Source organism: Muntiacus reevesi, chromosome 10 (assembly GCF_963930625.1).
Source record: "Muntiacus reevesi chromosome 10, mMunRee1.1, whole genome shotgun sequence".
Taxonomy (NCBI): Eukaryota; Metazoa; Chordata; class Mammalia; order Artiodactyla; family Cervidae; genus Muntiacus; species Muntiacus reevesi.
The window spans coordinates 49,136,010-49,144,843 of record NC_089258.1 but is presented as its reverse complement, the minus strand read 5'-3'; the positions used below and the strand labels follow the sequence as shown (position 1 = coordinate 49,144,843).

The following is an 8,834-nucleotide window of genomic DNA, read 5'->3' as shown; positions in this document are numbered from 1 at the left end:
CCAAAACAGACAAACAAAAAACACTCCCCAAATGCCAGCATTTAAAAAAATAAAACCTAAAACAAGGAAACAGTTCTTCATTGACATGATAGCAATCATGAGCTCGGTCTTCTTTGCACTTAGCATTTCAGCAAAACTCTTCAGAAGGAGTGTCTGCAGCCCCCACTTCCTCTCATCACTCTCAGGGCAGTTGGTACCATCAACTCTGGCTGGTCCCACCCCTCTCCCCCAGGATGACTCCTGCCAGCAGGGATCACGAGGCATCCTGTGTGACCTCACTCAGTCCTTCCTCTGCCCTTTGTTGACCTGCCCCTCATTGTGTGGCAATGGAGAGGGGCTCTCGGGTATCTCTGCCTGAGTGGACGGGCCGCAGTCCACCCGAGAAGGGCGGAGAGGCCAATTGTAAGGTAATTTGTCAGGAGAGAGAGAGACATCCATGGTTGAAGAAGGGGTGGGAATAGCTGCATAACATTTAGGGAGTCAGTGTAAAGGATCGCTTTCCGTATAAGAGTACAAGAGAGAAATGTGACCCAATGCTTTTTAGTTTATGCTTTCTTTTCTATTATGAAAGTACTGTTGCTGAGGCCAATGAACTAAAACCCTCACAGCTATTCTTTAGCATTAGGTAAGACTTATTGAAACAGCTTACTGCAAGCACTCATTCTATTTTTAGGTTGAGGTCACTAAAAAAAATAAATCTCTACTTACTGAAAGATTCAAATGCTGATGAAAAAATTAAGTGAAAAGATTTTATTGTTAAGTTGCCTCAGGACAGAGAGAAAAGAGTCAGAACATACAGTTCAAGTAAGATGGAGGAGAGGCGGGTGAGTGAAGGCTAGAGACCATGATGTATTATGACAAGCTTTGATCCGTTATGTTGGGAATGTCTGAGTGGGTGCTTGTGCTCAAGAACACTTTGGCATAAAGCAACTTAATGGGTTCTCTCCAGACCCTCAAAACTCTAAGGATAATGCCTGAGCCTTCCTTCCTTTTCTCCTTCCCTCCTTCTCTCCCTGATTCCCTCCATTCATCCATTTATTCATTCACCCATAGGTTGACGTTTCCATAATAGGACCTGTTCATACAGACTTTTGACTGACTACCTGCTCTATGCCTGGCTCTGTTCAAAGCTGAGATAAGAAAACAGGACTTGTTGCTTTAGATACTTACATATAAAGAAAAAGAGAGATATGAACACTATAAAGCAAAACTGAGATGGAGAGAAGGAAGAGATGGAGAAAAATTTCAGTTATTTACCCGGTGTGCGTGTGTGCTGAGTTATTCAGTCATGTCCAACTCCTTCCAACCCCACGGACTACAGCCCATCAGGCTGCTCTGGCCATGGGATTTCCCAGAGAAGAGCAGTGGAGTGAGTTATTTGACATCCAGGGGATCTTGCTGACCCAGAGATCAAAGCTGCATCTCTTGCATTGGCAGGTGGGCTCTGTAGCACTAAGACCACCTGGGAAGCCCCACAGCTAGTACCCTTCTATGCTTTTAACTTAAGAATATGTTGACATAATACCTGTAGTAAGAAATACTCTAGCCTATGAAGCCTCACCTGGCTGTGGTCTGTTCAAGAGATGACCTAGTAAGCTTGCTTAGGATGGATCAGTCTCTCTGGAAATGGTAGCAAGAAATATGTTGAGAGTGCAAAAGGAGAGAAGATCATTTCTGTTTCCAAAATTCTTTTTGCTTTTTAATTGCAAAAGTTGTGTGTGTGTGTGTGGCGGGGGGGGGGGGCAGTACTTATTCTCAAAGGATAAAGAGACAAATGCAGAGATATGCAAAAAGCTGAATAAATAAATGAATAATTTGTTAACAGAATGAAATTTTAATGATATTTCTCAAAAAAACAAAAACAAAAACTAAAAAAAACCCCAAACCTCAGAGCCATAAGGAGAAGTGACAACCAATGTGGAAACCCTGACTTCCTACAAACCTCTTCCTTTACAAAAGGGAGACACTTGGGTCTGGGACCCTGAGTCCACAGTTGAGACACCCTCAAATTACTCCCAGGCCATAACTGAATATCTCTAGTAGGGATTTCCCAGGTGATGCAGTGGTAAGGAAACCCAGGAGACCCAGATCCGATCCCTGGATCAGCAAGATCCCCTGGAGTAGGAAATGGCAACCCACTCCAGTACTCTTGCCTGGAAGATTCCATAAACAGAGGAACCTAGTAGGCTACATTCCCCAGGGTTGCAAAGAGTCCAACCAGACTGAGCACAGTACCACCACCAGTCGGAATACAAGTCCTTTCTCTCTACCTGTTGGTCAAACTCTTTCCCAGATCGCCTGCCCAATTCAGGTGTGCCATCAGACACTGTTGGGTCGACCTGGAATCCAGAAAGCTCCTCTTCCATCATGAGGCTTCTGTGCCTTCTCTACCTTTTACTCATATGTGTTATCCAGACGACACCAGCTAACCGGTGGCTAAGCTGGCTCCAAACTTGGAGCCTGGAGTAGGGAAAGTCAGGTTGATTCCTCATTCAGTGATATGCTGAAATATATAGCAACTGAATAATATATCTGAAAGAAGCATGCATATACAATATGCTCCATTTTTCAAATAAGGAAAGAGAAGCTTAAAGTGAAAAATAGTCTCCCATGTTTGCCCTTAACTAGTTGGTAGTAAGTCCGTAAATTGTAAAGCTGATAGATAACATTTACAGGAGAGTTTACAGGTTCCAAATCATTTCATGTGATTAACAGTAACACTAATAGTAATAGCAAATTATATTGACCACCTCCTCTTTACTGAGACACCAAAACTTTTAATATCTTATCCCAAATGTATTCCTCCCAGCACTATTTATGGGATAGGTGTTTTTAACCCCGTTTTTCAGCTGGGACTTAGAAATAAGGTAACTTGTTCAAAGTCGTGCAGGTTCTGTGAGAAATACCATTGGTAGCTTGATAGGGATTGCATTGAATCTATAGATTGCTTTGGGCAGTATAGCTATTTTGACAATATTGATTCTTCTAATCCATGAACATGGTATATTTCTCCATCTGTTTGTGTCCTCTTTGATTTCTTTCATCAGTGTTTTATAATTTTCTATGTATAGGTCTTTTGTTTCTTTAGGTAGATATACTCCTAAGTATTTTATTCTTTTTCTTGCAATGGTGAATGGTATTGTTTCCTTAATTTCTCTTTCTGTTTTGTCATTGTTAGTGTATAGGAACGCAAGGGATTTCTGTGTGTTAATTTTATATCCTGCAACTAAACCACAATGAGGTACCATTACACGCCATTCAGGATGGCTCCTATCCAAAAGTCTACACACAATAAATGCTGGAGAGGGTGTGGAGAAAAAGGAACCCTCTTACACTGTTGGTGGGAATGCAAACTAGTACAGCCACTACGGAGAACAGTGTGGAGATTTCTTAAAAAACTGGAAATAGAACTGCCATATGAACCAGCAATCCCACTCCTGGGCTTATAAACTGAGGAAACCAGTCTGAAAGAGACACGTGCACCCCAATATTCATCACAGCATTCTTTATAATAGCCAGGACATAGAAGCAACCTAGATGCCCATCAGCAGATGAATGGATAAGGAAGCTGTGGTACATATACAGCATGGAATATTACTCAGGCATTAAAAAGAATTCATTTGAATCTGTTCTAATGAGATGGATGAAACTGGAGCCCATTACACCGAGTGATGTAAGCCAGAAAATAAAGACCATTTCAGTATACTAACACATATATATGGAATTTAGAAAGATGGTAATGAGAACCCTATATGCAAAACAGATAAAGAGACACAGATGTACAGAACAGACTTTTGGACTCTGTGGGAGAAGGCGAGGGTGGGATGTTTCGAGAGAACAGCATCAAAACATGTATATTATCTAGGGTGAAACAGATCACCAGCCCAGGTTGGATGCATGAGACAAGAGCTCGGGCCTGGTGCACTGGGAAGACCCAGAGGGATCGGGTAGAGAGGGAGGTGGGAGGGGGGATCGGGATGGGGAATACATATAAATCCATGGCTGATTCATGTCAAAGTATGACAAATACCACTACAATATTGTAAGGTAATTAGCCTCCAACTAATAAAAATAAATGTTAAAAAAAAAAAAAAACTCGTGCAAGTTATGTGTAGGGAGGACTTTAACTCAAGCCCAAGTGGGTTTGATTCCAAAGACCATGTTTTTATTAAGTATTCAACAATCCCAAAAAACAAATTTACTTACTGAATTATATAAACAACACATTTATAGATTTGTTTATATATTATATATATATATATAAATTTATATATTTGTGTATATAAACAACAAGTACTTTAGCTTGAGTGTGATCTCTGAATCACTTGGGACATACTTATCCTACCAGATTGTTTGTTGATCACCTGAAATCCAAGTTAAACTGGGTCTCCTGCATTTTCCCTGCAGCCATCCTCAGGTGACAGCATGCTCCAGGCTGTGCTGTAGTGACAGTGCCTCCAGATCATAGGATCTAAAAAGAGCCAAAGTTGATTCTTGCTTAAATGACACCCACTCGTGAGGGATCAGGTGCTTTGATCAGAACCCACCCCCAAGGAGCAGCCACCACCGAGGGCGCTGCTGGTCCTGTTGTCGAGGAAGGCGTTCTCAGGACTCTCGTGCTGGCGATTAAGGGCCCCAGCCCTGAAGGGAAATGTCAGACATCTTCCTGACTCACGAATTTGGTGGTTTTCAGACTGCAGTAAAGAATAAGCTATGTTTGACCTGAAATGCCGCACTCCATCACAGGCCAAGGACACAGGACACAGTCTCTGGAATGCAGCCCACTTTCCTTTCCTTCTCACACTACTTAAAAGCTGATTCCATTTACGCGCATATCCATGCAGGCTCAGGGCATGACCCAGCCCCAGTCTATACCTAGATTCTGAATATACCAGCCTTGTACTGAACTGATGGGGCTCAGGCTTTCCCAGGACTTTAGGAAGAAGGCAAAAGCTTAGAAGACCACAGTGGGCACAAGTGAGCTCCCAGTCACATGCCCCAGGACTGCATCCAGGAGTGGGCAGGTCTTTCCCGTCTCAGACAGTCAGACATGAGCTAGCGCTACACCAGGACCCAGAGCTCAGAGGCATCAGAACAGGCCTGTGCTCACAACAGGCTCTGAGTCTCTCAGAGGTTTGTAACTAACTCCTGGGGGGAATGGGCGTGGTCTGCTTTGTAATGGACCTTGGCATGAAGCATCAGGAAATACATCATATTGTCATCACTGCAATAGTACAGGCATTGCAGCTGCTGAATGTTTCTCCCTATGGCTGCGGACCTGGAGCCTCTATAAAGTGAACGAGCACACCGTCCTGTCCAGTCTCAGCTGGGAAGCCAGCCAGCCGTAAGGGTCTACTAACTTCTCTTTGTGTTGCTCTTCTTGTTCCTGCTGCCAGTTCCAGGTAAGATATGCTGGTAAATGACAGGGCTGAATGGATTGAGAACTTGTCAGCCAGAGTCAGCTCTCTCCACTCATTTGGGAATTTTAGATAAAGGAGGTTTATTGCTTGGGAACTAGACATTACCAGCTTTTCGTTTGTTTTTTTTTTTTTTGACAAAGATCATCAAGAAGCTCAAAGGAGGGTCTCCAGCCCTTCTGATTCACTCTTAAGAGACTATTTAGCTCACAAACCATCCCTCCATGGGAGGACTGTTATACCTGTTCATGAGACAGGAAGAAAGTGATGTAAATCTTTATTTATTTATTTTATAAATCTTAATACCAACAGGAGAAAAGGAACTTAATCTGAGGACAGAAGCACAGGTTCCCTTTTATTAGCTTAGCAGTCAGAGGTATAGTCTTTAGGGCCCTTAAGGACCCGGGGGACCATCGTGGCCCCTGCCTCCCAGGTGTCAGTTCACAAAGGGGCTGCCACGGTCACGCCACTTTCTCAGCTGAGCTGAACCCACAGAATCATTGTTAGTAGCTAGCCCCAACATATTCTTTACTCCAGATGGTAAAGAAAGAGGAAAAAGACATACAAGAACAGAGAATGGCAACAGATAACTTATTAGAGAGATTTCAAAAGCCTTGGACTTGCACCTCGGCCTTCCTAAAACCTTCCGTGTGCTCCGTTTCTTCACTGCAGGCAATGGCGGAATCATAAGCGGGTTACAAAGGTATTACTGCAAAAAAGAAGGGGCCGTTGTGCTCTGATCGGCTGCCTTCCAAACGAGGAACAGATAGCCAGCTGTTCCTTGAGTGGCCGAACATGCTGCCGGAAGAAGAAATGAAAAATCCAGAAACACCAGGAGAAAGTTGCATAGTGTGAAATTGCCTCCTTGAAGACTCCAGAAGCCAAATCAAAGACTTTTTACAAAAAATTAGAAGCTTGATTATTTTCATGATTATCTTTTAACATTCTGTTTATTGTGCTGCTTGTTACCAAATAGGCAACTTAAAAAGTGTTAATGACACCCCTTTAATTCAAATAAACTATAATCCCTAGAGGAAGCCACGAGAGGGTCAAAACTGAGGTTCCAAAGATTGTCAGATTGTATTCCTCTTTCACAACTGTCATCCCACAGTGACACTGGACCACTTGTTCTTTCTGAAACACTTCCTTTGCCTTCTGTCACCCATCTGAGCTGTGCATTCTGTCCATCTCTCATAGCATCTCCCCACCAAATCCATCTCTGAAACTTCAGGGCATCCCTGAGGGTCTTCCCAGGTCCTTCTGAGCACTTTCCAGCTCAGAGCCACGGGGAACCTGGCTCCTCCTCGACCTTGACTTCAGCTTTCCTCTCAGTCTTGTCTCTGTTCTGACTGACCTCAGGCCTGGATAAAATCTCTCCTCCAGCTATGTCTCCAAACCCATCTCTCAGGGGCACCTCAAATTCTACCTCCTTCTTAAAAACATCTTTGTTTCCCCAACAAATATGATCTTTCCTTTTAAAAGGTTTCTCATCTGAGTGTTGCATCTCTGAGTCCTGCTTGATTTTTTACATTCACTACATTTGTATATTTCCAATCTCCATATTTGGCTGCAGGATTTTGAAGGGCACTTCATCATTTAATCACTCCTGGCCCAATTGTTTTCACACAAAACCTGCTCAACAAGTGTTTATTGTGACCCCATGGACTGGGACCCACCAGGCTCCTCTGTCCATAAGATTCTTCAGGCAAAAATACGGCAGTGGGTTGCCATGTCCTCCCTTATGAGAGCTGAAGTACACTCCAAGGCTCTGTAACTATTCAGTGGTCTCTGAAGGTTGATACAGAATGATTCCAGTGAATGTGGTGGCAAGCCCATCACCCCCAACAAGAGCCCCCAGTCAAGGAACTGAGTTCTCAGGAAGAAAGGGCAAACACTCAAAGACAAGACGTTGGACCCCACAATTCAGAATTAAAAAAAAAAAAAAAAAAAAAAAACACGGCCTGATGGGACTGTATGCTGCCCTTCTCCAGTAAACAACTAAGGAACCAGGCAAAACCTGGGAAACCATTGATTCAGACTCTGGCACAAGCAATGCAGGACCATAATTGAGGAGAGTAGAAAACAGGTGAGGTGAGGGACTTCCCCACCGGTCAGGGGCTTGGATTCTGTGCTCCCAATGCAGGGGGCCTGGGTCCACCCCTGGTCAGGGAACTAGATACCACATGCTGCAACTGGATTCTGCCTGCCGTGATTAAGGTTCAGGGCACCCAAATTAATGAATTTGCTAATTAAAATTTTTAAATTCTGTGCTCAACCATTAATAAAAAAAGAAAAGAAAACAAGTCAAGTGACACTTATGGCATCTCCAGCCTCTACAGATTTCCAGGCCTAAAGCATAGGGAACAAGAACCCAAACAGACCAACAATTCTCCTGAGTCGAAGAAGTGGGGTCAAAATTCAGAGAGTGCAGACATCTTCACTTCTGGACAGAAAACCAGCAACGGGAATCAGGATCAGGGCTGTGTGCCTGTGTGCTAAGACTCTCTGCCACTCTGTGTACTGTGGAGTTGCTAAAAGCATATGGGAAAACTCTGTGGTTTTCATTCAATTCTAAAGCTGCTCTAAAACAATGAAGTCTATGATACTAGGTGGAAAGTTGGATCCACCTTACGGGATAAGCTGTGATGCTAAGATTCAAGACACTATCTTAAGGAAAGAGATGATCATTTCAGTAGAGAAGAAAAAAACATCAAGAATCAGTATCAGTTATCTGTAATAAACCCACTTGAGATACCATATATAAAGGGAAATGGGTTAATAATGAAAGGATGGAAACAGATATGCTGCTGCTGTTGTTTAGACGCTCAGTCGTGTCCAACTCTCTTGAGACCCCTATGCAATCATCCAGGCAAGACAGCTGGAGTGGGTTGCCATGCCCTCCTCCAGGGACTCTCCCCACCCAGGGATCAAAACCGTGTCTCTGCATCTCCTACATCTCAGGAGATTCTTACTGTTGAGACAACAGATATGCTATGGAAACATTAATTTAAAGAAAACATAGGAGAGTGTATGCTTAATTAACAGGCTTCCTGGTGGTTCAGATGGTAAAGAATCTGCCTGCCATGTGGGAGACCTGGGTTCGATTCCTGGTTTGGGAAGATGCCCTGGAGGAGGGCATGGAAACCCACTCCAGTGTTCTTGCCTGCAGAATCCCCATGAACAGAGGAGCCTGGCAGGCTACAGTCTATGGGGTCAGAAAGCGTGAGACACAACTGAGTGTTAAGCATGGGACACAATTAAGTAACTTCTAGGACAAGGAGTAGATATAGAGAGGGGTACTTATCCTAATGATAAAATGTTTAATTCATCAAGAATACATATAAGTAGCGAATCAGAATGTACTTAGCAAAGGAAGTTTAAAATTCTTAAAGAAAACTTATAGGAATAAGCGGAGAA

At 43.3% G+C, this 8,834-nt stretch overlaps 1 pseudogene; it reads left to right on the top strand.

Moving 5' to 3' along the window:
• Nucleotides 1-809: 809 nt before the first annotated feature.
• Nucleotides 810-6,370, top strand: LOC136176355 (beta-defensin 103A-like; annotated as a pseudogene).
• Nucleotides 6,371-8,834: the final 2,464 nt, after the last annotated feature.